At 40.3% G+C, this 17,825-nt stretch overlaps 1 long non-coding RNA gene across 1 annotated transcript; it reads right to left on the bottom strand.

Moving 5' to 3' along the window:
* Nucleotides 1-475: 475 nt before the first annotated feature.
* On the bottom strand, nucleotides 476-17,362 carry LOC116687534 (uncharacterized). Its single transcript, XR_004331584.1, has 3 exons — nucleotides 17,352-17,362; nucleotides 4,054-4,057; nucleotides 476-592 (listed from the first exon to the last, which is right to left on the bottom strand). It is a non-coding gene; the product is annotated as an uncharacterized LOC116687534 (long non-coding RNA).
* Nucleotides 17,363-17,825: the final 463 nt, after the last annotated feature.

The raw sequence follows: 17,825 nt of genomic DNA on the forward strand, positions 1-17,825 counted from the left end.
ATCTAATGCTCACAAGGAAGCAAAGCATGTTTTCCAAAACATTAAGCTATTCCTGTTAAAATAAAATTATGATCACAGTTTATGCCCTGGGCTGAAAGATGTCACATAATCTGGAGAATTCAGTCATCTCCACAGGGGTGATAAGTCAGCAGTGACCAATCCTGCACTCCAAATGTATCTGCCTGGCCCCACATGAAGCCATAACTCATGCTGCTTCTTCATTATCGAGGATCCTGTGTGCCTGGACCAGCTTTGTTCTACAGTGGAGGGTGTCCATTAATCCCACACTGCAATAATCTCCACTATCTTAATGACACCACCAAGAAAGACAGAGACAGAGGAGTAGGTGAGGACAATAGTTTTTGTTCTCTTAAAACATGATGAACCTTTGGAAACACGTCATCTTGTTATTTCAATTACTACTTCCAATCAAAGCGTTTGGAAAGGGAGCCTGAGTCGGAGCAGTGGGATAGTTTTTACCCCCCCGTAATAATGTTATTGAATGATGGCACAGCATGAAGGAGGGCTGTGGTCTGAACTTAGTCACTATGTCTACTGTGCTTGGATATTCTAGATGTTTTAAATGCTATGACTGGTTAAATGCTGAGCGAGTGCAAAATGCAAATTACTATTTCAATGCTGTGGCACTCTGTACTAAGGTGGATATGACAATAAACTTGAACTTGGAGCAGCTTGGACTCAATTGGCTAAACTACAGTAGGCTTATAAGGATCTAGCTTAAGTGTTTTGGTAGAAACACTTGTTTACTATCCTGTTAATCATTGACTATAAGGGTAGCATTCAAAATGCTTTATGATTAGTTGGTCACAGTTCACTAATGCTGGAAAAGGAGATTGAACCTAAATGCAGATAAAGCCAGAGTATCAAAGTAGCAAAACTTTTTGGTTACACTTGACATGAAGGTATCTACTGTACATAAGAGTGACATGAAACTGTCATGAATGTGTCATAAAACTGTATGAACAAGTCCTAAATGTTTATGACATAACACTTCTTTAAGTAAGTGTAATTTGGTTATGTCATGACAAGTTATGGTTAGGGTTCATGTGTCATGACTGTGTCATGACAGTGTTACGTGTTCATAACAGTGTCATGTCACTCTTAAAAAACTTCAAGTAAAGTGTTACCAAACTTTCTTTGACTTGACTGAACAACTCTTTCAGTAAGTTATCATAACTGACAGCAGTGTTATTAACAAAGGTCACATTAGTGAAGTGGCATTTAGCAGCATATGGTACAAATAGAACTCTGGGAATTGGCCCTGTAGGGTTTTCAAAGCCAGTGCAGGTGCATCTGTTAAAAAATGGGAAATTATTTCATGTGAAAGGAGGAACAGTCTGTAAGCCATGCTGAACTTAGAAAAACTTGTTAAAAAAACTGTTAAAGAAGTGTTAACGAAGAACAACACGGAGCACAAAGAAAATAAAGAGCCATGTCTTAATCCTTTCCCGACTGTGCCCTCAGATTAACAATCTGCACATTACATTTGGGCCTATCATGTAATGCTCTCTGGCCCAAAAATACTTCTACCCTTCCATGGAAAAAGAGACAGTGGATCATGTATTTTTTTAGCGTTACAACCCCGCAAAAGGAATTGTTTCACTATCAGAATTTGATCCATTCTGTCCGATAACATTTGGAAAGTCTAGAGCTGCATCATTAAATCTTTTAATTTCCATTCAATTTAGTGGAGAGCTGAAAAGGAAGTAGCCACCTCGAGGGGGGCTCTAGTGACCTGCTCTATGGGCACACAGTGCGGCCGCCGTGCCGATCATCTGGGTAACTGGTGGCTCCATGATGGCTTTATGCGCCACTGAGCAACTCTCATAGAAATTAACCATGGTCACAAGACATTTAACAGAATAAGAAGCTTACATGGCCCCCTTTCTACAGTATTTGCTGTGGTCAAAGTAAAAGTTATGCCATGTTAATATCCCTTTCTCTAACTTCTGAAGATATACAACCTAATAACATTTACCATTCTCAAAATCCATGGCTCTGTTAACAGACGATTCCCTTAACAGAGGCGTCAGGCAACATTCAAATGTTAGCACGCCGAGACAAACAAAGCAATGATGAGATAAGTATTTGACCCCCAAGGTAGTTTTATTCTCAGACTTTATTAAATTAACACAGCTGTGCAAAACGCCATGCTCAAGACAAAGCACACAACCGCTCAAAAACAAATTGATAATATGACTTGAAACAACCCAAACGTCCTCCTCCTGAGGGTGTCAGGATGTTCTTAGACTAGCTGTCAGTGTGACCTGTGCCACCTGGACAAGTTTCATGTGCATTCTTTTTTGTGCAAGAATAAAGTTATTCTGACTGACAGGAGCCTGTTGCCAAGCCAACCGTGATAAAAACAGAGACAGAAAAAAGAAGCGGAGTGAGACCTAGTTCAACTCTCAAAGAGGGAAAGATAAAGCTTTTACTCATTTCAGCCTATTGCATTTTGTATTTCATTTCTGCAGCATGGAAATAGGTGGAAGCGGTCAATCATTTTTCATTTCAGATAATTGGATTCTCTGGAAATGGATTTTCTGCTTAGACTTAAAAATTAAAAGAAAAGGGAATTTAGTTTGCAATTTAATTTGCTCTGAAGTGCCACTAACGACCATGCATTGAGGGCACTAGTTGTAAAATAGAGAGGAGATATTGCATTGATGGGTCAAACACATTGACAGGTAAAACATCTGTTCTACATTGATGACTGTAACATACTCTGATTTGATAATTGACTGCCCTCTAATTGGACTATCCGAGGCTGAGAGTGGCTTGCTATTTCCGCTCTTATATGTTATCCCCCCCGAGGCCACGCTAGCTTTCACTGCTTCACGTCTCCTGCACAGCACGCCTCCTCTGTATGCCTTCCATTCTGCTGCAGCACCAAGCCTGATATCGTGCAAAGTTAAACACAGAGAAAGGTCAGGGAGGTATTGACAGAGCCCTGCTTAGAACGGTGACATTTGAGCCCAAGAGCGTGTGTTTTATTAAGTGTTCGATATCTACCGGATGTAACATGGGGGTGGTGCTGGGGGGGGGGGGGGGGGGGGGGGGGGGGGGGGAGTGTTGTATCCAAGGTAGTGGTGTCAGCTAATTTGCCAGAGGAGATCAAACTGTGAGAGGACACGCATGACTGACCTTAGGATTACTGGACAGAGATGAGGTTTGGTTGCTTAAGCTGCTGGTAACAAATTGTTGCCTTACAGACCGACATGGAGACGATTCCTTTCCCAAACTCTGTGACAAGGCGGTGACCTTTTGAGACCACTTTTAACAAATGCTTTGTGAGTGTACTGTGAGACAGAGCTTATGTTACTTTAATTCGCATCACGTCTAACGTGCGTGGCAGTCTTAAGGGACGTCGTTTGGCCTATTTTAGGGGGGCTGAAGTTACTCCAAAATGTTGCTAAGCACCCCTAAATAATACTAGGAACAACAATAACAATTTAATTTATCAATAAATGTATCCTCATTCATATAGACCCAACAAATGATAGATATTCAGCTACAAAAAAAATGGCAGTCAGACAGAAGTACAAAGAGTCTCGGTGCATTGGTGTGAACTGGCAGCTTTCAGGGCGTTGTAGACCGGAGCATTGCAAGTAACTGGAGGATTCATCTCGTCTCGTTGCTGCTCTTTGGTCTGAACCCGCTATGCAACCTCCTGCCCACACGCCGATGCACACGCCTATGGTGAAAGGAAGATTGATTACATGTCATACAATAAGAGAGATACAAGAGTAACATTTTAAGTTGTTTTTAATTACCTGCTTACCTTTTAACCACGTTTTCTTGAGCTAAAGGAAAGGGGATATTTTGGATTGCTATGGAAAACTATAGTCTAGCTAAAGGGAACAAGCAAAATACAAGAAATGGTTAACTTAACATGCTAATCACAACTCTTTATTCTTTGCTGATAATATAGCTTATCTCTAGTAGGCCTATTCTAAATCAATATCAATCCCCATAGAATGTTGTTGTCACTGAAACTTAAATGCCACAGGGTCCCTTTTAATGCTATGGCACTGTTCTGTATCCTTTATTTTAATGAGATAGAGAAGCAGGAGATTGGGAGGGTAGTTGAATCTGAGGGAGCCAGTGGGATTGAGGTCAGGACTGGCTAGCTATATTCTAACCAATTTACATTTCTGCATTCATTGCCTATGATAAATTAAATAAATATGTAGATGTTACCTGCATGTAAGCTAAAGATGAGCACATGCCAACAGATAAACGTGAAAAAAAAAATTAAAGCAATTCTACATACAGTACATATATAAACTAATCATTACTCCAAATCTTTTATTCCTTCCGCCATCAGGTATTGTATTTACACAGTAGCCACTTTAATAGTATCCATAGCAATAGCTAACATGATAAAGTATGCAGTGATGCCTGTTTATTTTTCTTTCTTTAAATATAGTATGTTATTACTTTATCATAGATTGACATGAGCAGACAGATAGCATTTATTATGTCATTGCTTACAGAAGAACTTATCAAGAGCCCCCATGCAGCTTTGATTTGTCTAAAAGCTAACATTACAGTAACTTTTGTTGAACAGAGTAGAAATGGAAGAAGAGGATATGTCTGTCACATTTTACTTGTTAACATCTTGGTTTGTTGTCTGTTTGTTGACATAATCGGAGCTCTGATACAGTAACAAAAGATGTGAGTGCATAAGATTTTGCAAATGCAACTTACAAATCCCCTGGGGGCAATCACCCCCTGGCTTTCAATCCTAGTGACGAACCTGGCAGTCTCCTTTCTATAAGTGTATGATCTATCTTTTCATTTCACATGAAGGATTTTGTTATACTGGATTTTTTTCTGGATTTTATTTTACCCATGTCTACCTATCAAGAAAGTATTTTACCAGCTGCAACAGCAACATGGTATTGTTTTCACTTTGCGTGCATGTGTGTGTGTGTCACTGCCATGGTGAACTGTGGCGGGAACTACCGCAGAAGAGGCAACATGGGTTGGGAGAGGATGCGAGTACTTTGCTAGGTGTGTATGACTGTCTGTGTCCCAGTTGGAAGAAGCAGCCACGAAGGTTTGACGATTTTTAATTGAGATCAAAATGAAAGCCAAGTTTGAAGATGGGTGGGTCCAAACAAGGGTGCCAGAAGTATGGGGTTTAGAAAGCAGAAAAGGGGCCTGGCCCCCTCTACTTTCCAACCCCTTTTTTAAGGATGCAGTCAACTATTTATGACCCATTAGTAAATATGTATGTCTTAGGAACCAATGAACTTTGGGCTGAGTGCCACAAACAGGGTAGAGAAGTCAGATGGTTTTGAGAGGTGGACTAATGTGTGCCTGGTTATGGTCTTTTCCCCTAGGATTCGTTTACAGTAAGGAAAAGGAATGATAGCAATAGAAAAATACTTGCCTAATTCTTTACAAGCAAGAGGTGATTCTTACTTAATTTGCAATTCATAGCTTATCTTTTAATTGCATAATACTCACAGTTCAGCTACAAAGGGTACACAGTAAAACAAAACAACAACCTTCCCTTACATTCTGGGTAACATCTGAGAAACAACTTGTCCAATTGCAAAATGTCATCTTCCATTATTTAATCAAACCCTGGGGGAGTAAAAAAATGAATATAAAACATGCAATATACCTATTTAGCATGATAACTCATTTGTTGATGTGTAATGCAAGATTATTTTATTATTACACATAGCATGCTCACATTTGCAAAACTGGACTGTTGACCATACTTTATACTAAAAGATCCCAAGGGGTTTTGACAGGTAAAGGTTGTAACGCCCATGGTTCAATTGATCAAACATGGGCAGACAGCCCACCTCAATGCAGAATTTCCTTGAATGTCCTTTGTTAAAGCGCGTTGAGTAGTCATTGAGACGAGAAAAGTGCTATGTGAGAACAATCCATTTACATTTAAGTTTAAATTACTTTCACAGTGGATGAAAGTAAATGTACTTGTTCCATTGTCTGTCTGCTTCGGCTGTAAAAAAAAAATAAAAATACTTTGTTAGTAATTCACGTTTAATTCATCAAATGATGTTTTGTTCATAATAGCCTTTTTATTTTTAGCATTTTACAGAGAATGAGGAAAGCCTCTGAATGTCACGCAGCTCCACTAACTTAAACTCTCATCACCACAAATACTGGACTCCTGTGTTATTCAGTCAAATTACAGGCTTAGAATACATTGGGTTGATTATCTGCAGGGGCTCAGAAAGGATATAAGAGTGCAGAGTGATCTGGCTGTAAAGTAATGTTGAAATCTCTCAACTAAGGGAAAAAATGAGGATTTAGTAGTTCATAAATGCAAAAATGATTTGTGAAATGCAATGAGCAAGCCCTTATTACAGCCTCTACAAGTAGGCTTAAACAACCGGTGCAATTACACCTTCTATCAAAAAAGGAGCCACCTCTTACCGTACGTACACACCGCCACCGACTTGAGCTGCAAAAAAGCTTGGGGAAGCTTTTTGACGCTGTGGCCGCTCTGACGTGGCGGCGTTCTCTGTTTGACCGGGAGAAGCACACACAGCCACGGCCAATAAACTGACACTAGAAACCTTTATAAATTGCATAGATAATGACAGAAGATGTATTGTTAATTGGTCGCAGCAGGGTCTGTTAGCTCGCTCGTTAGCCGCTGAGCCGTAGCAGCGTGCAGGCAGAGCGAGCAGCCGCCGGACTGACCTAGTGACCCGTGTAGGACTTCCCTGTGAGCGGACCGTTAGAGACGATGTGACGGTTAGCTAACGTTAACTGGTCCCTATGTACATGGACATATTATATTATAAACGATAGGCAACCCAGCAACGGCGATTATGAGCTTGTCCTCAGAGTGAATGTTTTGGTAGGAACAAAAGTTTACATCGTATGTTTCTCCGGGGTCAGCCAGTGCGAAGGACGCCTACATTCCGATTGGCTGCTGGCGTTAGCCGCTGCTTGCCGCTGAACCGCGTCATAGCTAATTAGCATTCAGTTTAAAAATTTCAACTTTCTGATTGACGCTCAACATGGTCAAAACGCCCAAAAGGCAACGCTGACAGATTTGCCTCCTTGCAGCTGAGAGAAGCTTCCATTGAAAATAAATGACTTCCGGTAACTTTAAACGTTCAGTCGATGGCGGTATGAATGTCCGGTTACTAGCAAAGGGAGGTCTTGCAGGCAGACACAACCACTGTAAGGGATCACACATGTTGGAAAAAGACCACGGCTGTAGTCAAGTCCACCTTTGTCGAGTCCAAGACCAGGACTTGTCACAACTGATACAAGTCCAAAGAGGTTCTAGTCCAAGTCGAGAGTCCAAATGAGAGACAGTCAAGACCAAGGCAGAAACAAATAATCCTCTTCAAGACCACCTACTTACCTGTTCATAATGTATGTGATGTAAGAGACAGTATATCAGCTATTTTAAGATGATCATTTAGCATAATTACTTTTTTTGATCAAAAAGCAAGTGCAGAGTAACAGACTATAGGATCAAATTAGGCTATAGTAATTACTTTAAATAGAGCCATTTCACTAAAAGTTGAAGTGCGGGTTCACATGTTTGGTCTATTTATTCTGTTTTTTGTTTGCGACTGTGAAGCCAACCGTGAAGAGCTTGTTAATGCAATTAAAGAAAGCAGTTGATTAACAATTATCAAAGAATGCTGCTCTCTTCATGGACTTGAAAATGCGTATTGTTTAGTTCTATATGATGAATGTATAATACATGAAGAAAGACTATGTCAGACAGACAAACATTCAGTATAGGTTTTCTCCGTTGACTCTTCATCAGCATTACCTGTTTCATGTGCAGTATACTCCCTCTCTGTGTATATGCAGACTTTATTTGGCAAACAGCAGTCAAAAGAAAATGACTTACCTATTTTTCTTCTAAGGTTGCTTGTTTTTTTACTGAAGGAGGCCACTGTAAGATGAGTGACAGACCCCTATTACAATGGCATGGTCCATCAGACTCTCGTACATTGGCTTGAACTAAATAAAGGTCACTGAACATCACGCATTACTGAATGATGATGAAGAATTTCCCAAAAACTAATTATTTTCCCATTCAAGAGAAAAGTCTGTGCTTTAAGAGGAACAAAAGATGAACCTCAATATCCTCCAGAAATCTCACTGACTTATGTACACTGCTAGCTAAAAAATATGTTTTAATTGATCTAACTGCAAAAAAGGTACGAGATAACGTTTTCCACTGCATGGTACGTCCTCGACTCGCCTAGACTGTACTCCCTTATTTTGGTTTTCCATTACAAAAAAACTCCCTGGTACCTGCTACCAGGTACTTTTTACAGTACTACCGCAGTCAAGGTTCCAAGCGAGCTGAGGCGATTCCAAAAGGTGACGTGAAAACCTGCAGACTGCTGATTGGTTGGAGAGAATCGTCACTGCGTCATCATTGCAAGCGACAGACAGGTGTGTGTGTGTGTGTGTGGGGGGGGAGGGTGTCCTGAACAAACCCGCCATGTTTAAAAAAAGAGGGTTTTTTTTGTTTGTTTTTTGCTGCCTTCAGCTTCTTTTGAAATTAATTTTGTCTTCCGGCAGCGGCCACACGCCGAAAATCAAAAACAACACAAACCTTTTGTGTGTGTGTGTCACATTAGGTCACGGCAGTTTCCTGCTATGGCGACCAGCCACAGTTTGCCTCATGCTTGAGGCGGTAATAATCTGCCATGGAAGCAGGAGGACGGGGCACCGCGGTCGAGTCTAGTCGAGCCGAGCAGAGCCGAGCAGATACCATTAATGGAAAAACGCCATTAGATATTACTGTCACATGTTGGCGGCCACAGAAAAGTGAGGCGTTTATCAATCTCGCCTTCTACCTTTTAATGATGGGACAACAATGCCTTTGCTACTGAAAGAAGTCAGCCACTATTCGCACAGCTCGACAAGGTCACTTGTGCAGAAACACAGCCTATTTTAAGTTCTTAAACAAACAACCGGTGTTGTTGTTTACCGTCTTTCTTAAAAAGCGTCAGGTACCACCTCTGTGGTTTTTATCTAGCTTCTCTTTGCCCCCATCTCTTTTGACTCGAGAGGAGACTACTGATTTCACCCAGCTGGCGTGGGGAGATTATTTGTTATCATCACTCACATCCTCAGCATCAGTCTCTGCTGGGTTATATGCTACAAGATCCAAAGCATTGTGTAGCCTTGTAATTTCAATCCACTTGATGGCCAAATTTTCAAATGTGATATATAGGACACCTACAAAGTCGGTTGGTAAAACTGTTGGCTCACCGTTCTAAATGAATGAACATCTTTTTTACAACATTGTAAGAATTAAAGTGCACTGCCCCTCTGAACTGATTTTTTTTCACATTTTGCGATCATCTCACATCCCGTTTGCGATTCAACTCGCTACTTAGTGCTGCGACCAATGGCACACATGAAATATCATTTGTTCATGAAAATCTGGATTGATTTGGGTGATTTGGTCAATGCCATGGCTGCATAGCTAATTAGTCTTCTTGCTAAAAACGCTGTCAACTTATATTTATTGACTGACTGCTATAATTGTTATAAGTCTTAATTTTGTATGTCTGCGTGTCTCTCTCCCGCCCCAACATAACAATGCCATTGGTCTCCTACCAAGATCCAGGCTCTGTCTGAGGATTCTGCCTGTTAATAGGAAGTTTTTCCTTGTCACTGTCGCACCAAATGCATGCTCCTGGGGGGAATTTTTAGGTCATTTAAATTACAGTGTACCTACTTGCTGAGACATTTTTTGTTATGATTTGACGCTATAAATAGTATTAAATAAAAAAAATTGGTTGTCAACAATACGTAGTGTTGCATAACGTTCGCTTTCTGGCTCATAGCTGAGCTGATTAGAAATATTTCCTGTTGCCAAGACGTATCTAAGGTTTGTCCTATTTACTAGAGTAGTGAACAAGGTTTCCATTGCATAAGAACCTTATGTGATGATGATTTATAATTTGTCCATGTATTAGAACCATTTCTACATCACATGGCAGAGACCACTGGTTTTGGGCTCCCCGTGGTCCTCAATGAGCACCTAGTCAGACATTATCCCCTACCTACATTTCAAATGTTCCAACATTTCTACAAAATGTTTAGCGTAAGTGCTTTTTAATTGGATGTTTCAATATGGACAAGGCAAATTAACCACCTGTAAATTTTGCATCACACAGCTGAACACACATCCCGGTCTCACAGCAGTTTTCTGAAATGGTCACATTATTTTGATTAATTGATTTGTAAACAGGGACACGACTTTCTAGCTTATTTTGTGGTGGTCGCCACAAAATGTATGGCCGCTGGGACACTATCCGCTGTCTCTGGGGGGGAAATGAAACACCACACACAGGAAATGGCGACAACAATGGGACGGATGCGGTTAGGAGAAGAAAAACGCGGAAAGGAACTGCCTCCGGGATGAAAAGTCTGTTTAGTTTGACCCATCCACCACCCCAACTAACCTCTTTTTATGCAGTGTTTCAATACTACTCCCTATCGTAATCGTGCTCTTATCACGAAAGATGCTTCCCATTGACAAACATTAGTTTAAAATTTGTGCTCACCACCAAGAAAATCGTGTCCCTGTAGACGAATCAATAGCTTAAATAACGTCACAGATTAAATAATAAGATTGGGCTGGAATACACTACTTCCATGTCACACTATTACATCCTCATATTCTAAAGCTGAAGTAGTGTATTCATCGGCAAAGCAAGGGGTGTTCAGAACACATGGAACATAAGCGTGAGCAGCAGAGAGGTGGCTGATGTTGCAGGAGTGATTTTGGCACATGTTTTTACTGGGACTCTGGGTCACAATTGAATCCATCATAACTGCTGTGATGTGAAGTCACGCTGACCGCAGCTGCCATCCTCCACAAAGGAGAAAGCTTCAAACCTTCCAAAGGGACCTTTCAAGTGCACTGGGGGGGGGGGGGGGGGGTCCATTGAGTATTTCTTTAATATTGGGCATGTTTTAAGGTGACGTTTTCAAGAAAATATATTTACAAATCTTCCCTTTTTCTTTACAGGAAAAAAAGAATAATTAATTATAACGTAGTGCTTTATCACAGACACTCAACGTTTCAGATGGGTGGGGGGGGGGGTGCTCTCTAACACCACTAATGTGCAGATGCACAGCAGCCTTACGACACCAGACACCCACCACACAGCTTGGTAGATAGGATAAATACAATACACAGACTATCTAGATATAAAGAATATAGCTTTATTTCTTTAGGCATAGCTATGCTCATACCAGTTGTAACATGTCTAAGTGGTTGAGGGAAACTTTTCAAGTGTCTATATGAGATAATTACTGTGTGCATGGCATGGAAGGGGGATTTGCTGCATACCTGTTCAGTTGTTTGAGCTGTCTGAGCTCTGGGAGGATTGTACAAGAATGTGTGTTTTTGTAATGGGACAGCTGTGCATCTGCATGGATTTAGGGGCTGCATGCTTGGTTGCATGATCATCATTACCATGAATGCATATTTTATCTTTTGTTAACCCTTTCTGAAGTCTGCCTAAGAACATTTCATCAATAGTGTTAATAGCAGCAGTGTGGTGTTGCTATACTGTCGCAGAACCTTTTGGAGAGGAGGTTGGGGTGGATGCTTGAACCAGAAAAGTGTGTGTTGGTGCAAGACCAGACATGAACCTCTGGCGGCAGACAATGTCGTGAAACAATTCCTTTCTGATTATTTTGTGAGTTGAATCCTATCATCTACTGGCTCGACCTCTGAGTTGACTGTGAAAGCTGTTACGAGCGCTCAGAGAACAATGTGACTAAAAACAGGGTTCACTTCACAATGTTCTACAGGTCTAATGAGACACACAAGGATATATACATGTTCTAACAATCACTCCATTCACTGTGATGACGTGGGAGTAGTAAGATAAAGAAAAGGAGCACCGGAGGAAGGGAGGATTGGTTTAAGGTTGGTTAATGCTGAAAAATCCTGAGAAAGGAAAACAGTGTTACAATGTATGATTCATAATTGAAACAGATGAGCATGGCTTTGTTCAGAGATGTTACAGAATGGAATGTAACAGATTCACAGCAGACATTGTCCTCTTAAAGCCACGATACACTTCTTTTTGACATTTTGACTTGTCATAGCAGGAAAAGCACAGGTGTTAGTGATTATTGGTTGTATTGGTGGTTAGTGGTTATTAAAGCGTGAGTGACAGTGAGTCAGCATGCACAATACCAGGACCCTGAAACTGAAGCAACAAAATGGAAGTCATCCATCCTTAATCCTATTATTCACACCTGTGCTTTGTCTTTGGGGACATTGTGTTTTTGTATTACTACCCTAACTTTAGGCTTTAACAGTTGGTAACTTTTATAAAGGAAAAATAAATCTGTGAGGGAAATCCTGTTGATCTGCCTCCTCCTGGTGCTACTAATGGCATAAGGCATCAGATTTCATTTCACAGATTATCTGCGTTACATGCTACTGTCAGGATCAACCTGAACTCACAGAATTCCGTGAAATGTACACGGCCCCTTAACTCTAAAATCTGTGGCAGTTTCACGGAGTCGCAAAAAATTCTGTGATAGGCTCACGGAAGAATTCGGTGAAAAAAACACGACCCCTTAAGTTTAGGAAAAGGTTGTGGGTGGGAAGAACGGGATGTTGGGTTTAGGAAAAGTTGAAAGTGACTTTAGGATTCATTACACGCTGGACACGATCCCCAGTCTCCAGGGAGAAAGTCCTGCGTTTGACCCATCCACCACCACCCCCCCAACCAACCTCCTCACGTTGACTTTTGTGCTTTCATACTACTCACTACCATAGTCACTCTTAATGCTACGTCATCTTGTTATTGACTTCACATTGGCACTGTTTTCCATGGCCGCCACTACGTAATGCGGTGTTAACAGTTTGTAATCATTTCACAGAATTCTGTGAGACCAGGCTGGTCAGAATACATTGGCAGTTTAAGCAAATATGAAAAAAAGTTATTTTTTTTATAAATGTTTCCCACTGAAGCTTTAACCTAACCTAGCCAGACTCGATTCATAGAGATGCCATATCAGCAAATGTTTATAAAGCATGAGTTGATTTTGTATCGGTGATCTGAGAGACAAGAGACCTATTTTGTCCTTGAGGTTTGAGGATTTGTTGGTATGCTGTCATATTAGTGTGAAATATACAGCTTCAACCAAAAATAGGTTTCGATTTTATTACCATAACAACAGCTACGACAGCTCATATTAACGCCTTTTGGAAAAGATGGCTTTTTATCAGCGTTTAGAGCCACCTTCTGCATGTGGATACACAAGCTCAGTCATCTTTCCTGGTGAAATAAAGAAGATTTTGGTGAGTAGTCAATACTCAACGTCTTATAATTGTGTGACATTGGTTCTTTGTGTGTATCCTGACTAAAAGAGGCATCCTGACATTCTATTCAGTAAATACAATTTTATAAACAAGATCAAAATTCTCATCCTCACACTTAGAGTTGATGAGGTTTTTACCAAGCGTTCATGTACATGTCCTAAAAAAAACCTATGGAGGACCTAAAAAATACTTTTCAGAGAGGGTTATATTGTTTTGAAAAAGGTGTACCACAGTAGGACATAGAATCGTGCTAATAAAACACATCAATTTTTCTGTGGGGGGTCTCCGTAAAAAGAAATCTTGTCATTGAACCTGCCAAAAGCTGCCAAGAAAAGTAACAATTACTGTCAAGGGGGAGGTTCCACTCCATCATAATGGTGTTGCTGATATTGCTTTGTGACAGGCATTACTGTGGCTCAGAAGTTGGACTATTTCTGAGGCATAACATTTCCAGGTACAGATAGCAGGGTTTCTGGTAACTACATGTATGTAGGTTTTTGAAGCAAGTCCATGATAAATTTACTATTTCTCCCGAGCACATTTGATACCAAACATGACATTTTATGTCATGCAAAAAAAAAAAAATTAAAGAGAGTATAATGGCCATCTAAACTACAAGTTATTATCACACAGCATTTTGAAGTGTAATCCATTTATGAATGATCATGTGTTTTAAGACAGTTGGCTGTTTTGCTCTGCATCCTAAGAATTGAACATGATAGCAAAACAAAAAAAAGGGAGGGAGTGAAATTGATGGCGATGGAGAGAGAAAAGGAGTGAGACAGTGTGTTTTCCATCAGAGTCAACCTTGCCAGGCAATTTGGGCCCCCATTTCAGAGGCCTAATGGGAGATGGACAGTGATGGACAGCACGTGTGGGTTACTTATTAATCTGGGAGAGGCAATTGGAGAACCTTTATCGACCTGCAGTAAATTAAATAAGGCCTATCCTGAAATGGCATTATTCTCCCTCAACTCTCCCTCTGCTCCTCTGTCCTCTCTTGACCCGCTGCAAGGGATTACAGCAAATAAAATGGGAAAATGTAGACACTGTGAAATGATGATGGATATTAACCACACATACAGTAAAAGGTAGTGTTGGACAATTAATGCATAGAGATTAATCCTCCAGTCATTTAGGGAACTTTAGAGGGTTTGTGGAAAAATGTAATGTAATGTTTTTTACAAAGTAAGTGTTTAGGTTAGGAAGGTTTATGGTCTTGTATCTATGGTAAATGGAGTTTTGACTTACATTTTCCTTTCATGAACCTTAGTATAACTTTTGTATTTGAAAAAGATTAAGTTAAACTCTAATTAGTAACTGCATTCAGTTGATTGTCTGTTTAGTACAAAAACAACTCTGTCAAGCATTTATGATTCAATTAGGATCCAACCTTGATGTGCTTAGGATGCCTAAGGAGCAATAAACATTCAACAGTTATTTTTTGTCACGCATGCAAGCACTTGAGAAACACCAACCCCCATGCTCACAGCATCACAATGGCAGCTCAGTGCCCTAGAAAAAAACTGCTCACCCAAGTATTTTTAAAACCCATAATTGCTTTAACTTTTTTATGATTGGTTGATGTCTTTGCTTAATTGTTTTTTCAGCAACGTGGGTGCTAATCTTTCATTCGAGCCATTTATGGATGGACCTCTCAGAGGTGTTGTCTTGTAACTTCACCAGAGGAACCAGATATGAAAATACGCCTGTGAAGAGGAATGAGAAAGTAGCCCAGCATAAGTCACCTTGTGTCCAATTATAGCCTCAGCTCTGTTGTACATCCCTCAGTCTATTGTCAGTTATTAAGGGCAACTTTCCCCTTAAGTCTTCAGAAGACCTAAAGGTATCCGATACTTTGGAACTGGCCCTTTCTTTCCCCTCTCCAATATGAAAGCTTTTCAAAAATAGTATTAGAACTGATTGCATGTTCCACTAGTTACTAGCTAACAGGGTATATAATGTTATTGCTCCTTTTGTACCACTTTACACTAAAAAGGAAGGAGATGGTGCCCACTAGGTTGGAGGGTAATTCTTAGTCTTGATGATCATCACACACTCCAATCTTCAGACAGCTAGGAATGAGGAGGTCAAGTCATGTAGTATGGGCAAATAATGTGATAAATGCATAAGTGAAGGAAACGTAAATGGAATAAAGGGTCAATTAGGAAAAGTACTGTATCATCTTGACAATTAGACAACTGTTTGACAATTTATATGATAAGCGAAGAAGAACGGGCAACTTAACATGAAAAGTTAGAAACCACTATAATATTTTTTACAATATTTCAAGCACTAAGATTATAATTTAATTGTTAAATAACAACAACAGTTATCTCTTTGCACTTTTCATAAAAGAGCAGGTCTAGACCGTACTCTGGGATGTTATTTACAGAAATCCAACAGTTCCCACCAAGAGCAAGCACTAGGTGACAGAGGCAAGGAAAAACTTCCTTTCAGATGCAGAAACCTTGAGCAGAACCATGGCTCAGCGTGGGGGGGCATCTGCCTCGACCCAACTAGTTGATAAAAGGGAATCATCTGCATAGATGTGTATCAGGTTCCTGCCTCTTGTTAACAGATCACAACTCCTAGCCTTTGTATTGTTTTCACTTCTGGGACCCTCTCTTACCCATCAGGTCAGATTGACCCATCATTTATTTGGGATTTTAAAAACAATTCTAAAATGAAATTTTACTTCTTAATCTATTAACAAATATTTTCTTTGTTTCAATTTCAAACAATTGAGGTAGCGTAGTATACTGTATATTGCGGGAATGCAATCAGTCTCTACTAGAACACAATTAAAAATGGAAGTGTGATTCAGTTTTTGTCGTAAGGTTATAAATCATGTGATCATTCTGATCTTGGAAAAAAATAAGTGGGACCATGTTTTCATTAACATTCATTACTTTGAATGCAAACTCTCAATACATGAACTGGAACTTGCAGCAGCTGCCTGTAGTGCTCCTTGTGGCACATATTGTCACACACATACTCTGAATTGACAACTAAATTATACACATATTCAGAGACATCTTCTTCTTCCACATCGCTGTGTGCCTGACTCTCTTCAAATATGAGGTCTAAATCTCTCTGAACGCTAAATCTTTTGGTCATACTGAGGGTGGAAGAATCTGTACTGTGATGCAGAGGTATTTCTCTATTTTGTCACCCCCTTGATGTGCAGGTGCGATGCATATAGTGCGAGAAAATGGTTTGATGTATCAAATGTTATGGTGGACACACGACAGAGAGAGAGCAAACAGCTTCTCATTGCTTACGTTATAAAAATGCGACATTGTGTGTGTGTACTGTATGTGTGCATGTGTGTGTGTGCGTGCATGCGAACGTGCATGCGTGTGTGTGTGTGTGTGTGTGTGTGTGTGTGTGTTTGTGGGCATGTTTCTGTGTGTCTCTATCTATGTGGGTCAAACTGACCCAAAGACCATATGAAGGATGTAAATGTGTGGGGTATAGTAGCACGTGTGCTCCATTTTTTTGTAGTTTATACTGTACATGTTTATCACAGAAAATAAGGTAAGGCCATTGATTTTCAGGTGGAAAAAATGTATACTTGTACCATTTTTCTTTTTAATAACATTTGAAACGGGTCTATTTGAGGGCTAGTTTCAGTGTTTGTTGAGTCTTACTCAGTTTGGTTAGCCCCTGTCTTTGTCTCTAGCAATTACAGCCTTGCAGGGCTGCTAGCATGGCTGTATACCATTAAAATGCCCCACTATTAAACATGACACTCTCTGACATGCTGTATACATATATTCATTCACACCTACAGAGCAGCTTGTTAAGGAAACATGCCAAGTTGAAAGAATATTGTTTCTGACAGCAATGCTAATGCCGGTATTTACTCCTTTTGTAATTTTCGTTCCGTTGTAGAATTTCTGTTTGTGTTTTGGCCTGTGTGTAGTTATGTAAATGTAAATGGCCTGTTCATTTATAGCGCTTTTCTAGTCTCAACGACTACTCAAAGCACTTTTACATTGTACAAGAACCATTCACACACATTCATACACTGTGGACGAGGCTGCCATACAAGGTGCCACCTCCTCATCAGATAAACACGCATTTACACTCTGAAGGCGCAGCATCGGGGGCAACTTGGGGTTCAGTGACTTGCCCAAGGACACTTTGACAGCCAGGCCGGGTGGCCAGATGTAACTGTTAAAACGTAAAGCGTGCTACAGCTGTAACGTTAGCACAGGCGTGAAAGCAGCAAACGAACGAACGGGATCCATGGCGATAGATTCAACCAAACCTAATAAAAACGGCATGTTTCGTGACCAGAGACGTGACAAACCCTGGGTAAATATTAGAGATGTATTTGAAAGATTGAGACAGTTTAGAGCCCAAAAGGATGATGAGTTGGCTAATTTCCTCCTGAACAGGTAAGCATAAGCTTCAGGTTAATTTATCATGGCTACCAGGGACGGGCAGGTTATGTCATTTC

This window comes from Etheostoma spectabile, chromosome 4 (genome assembly GCF_008692095.1).
Source record: "Etheostoma spectabile isolate EspeVRDwgs_2016 chromosome 4, UIUC_Espe_1.0, whole genome shotgun sequence".
Classification (NCBI taxonomy): Eukaryota; Metazoa; Chordata; class Actinopteri; order Perciformes; family Percidae; genus Etheostoma; species Etheostoma spectabile.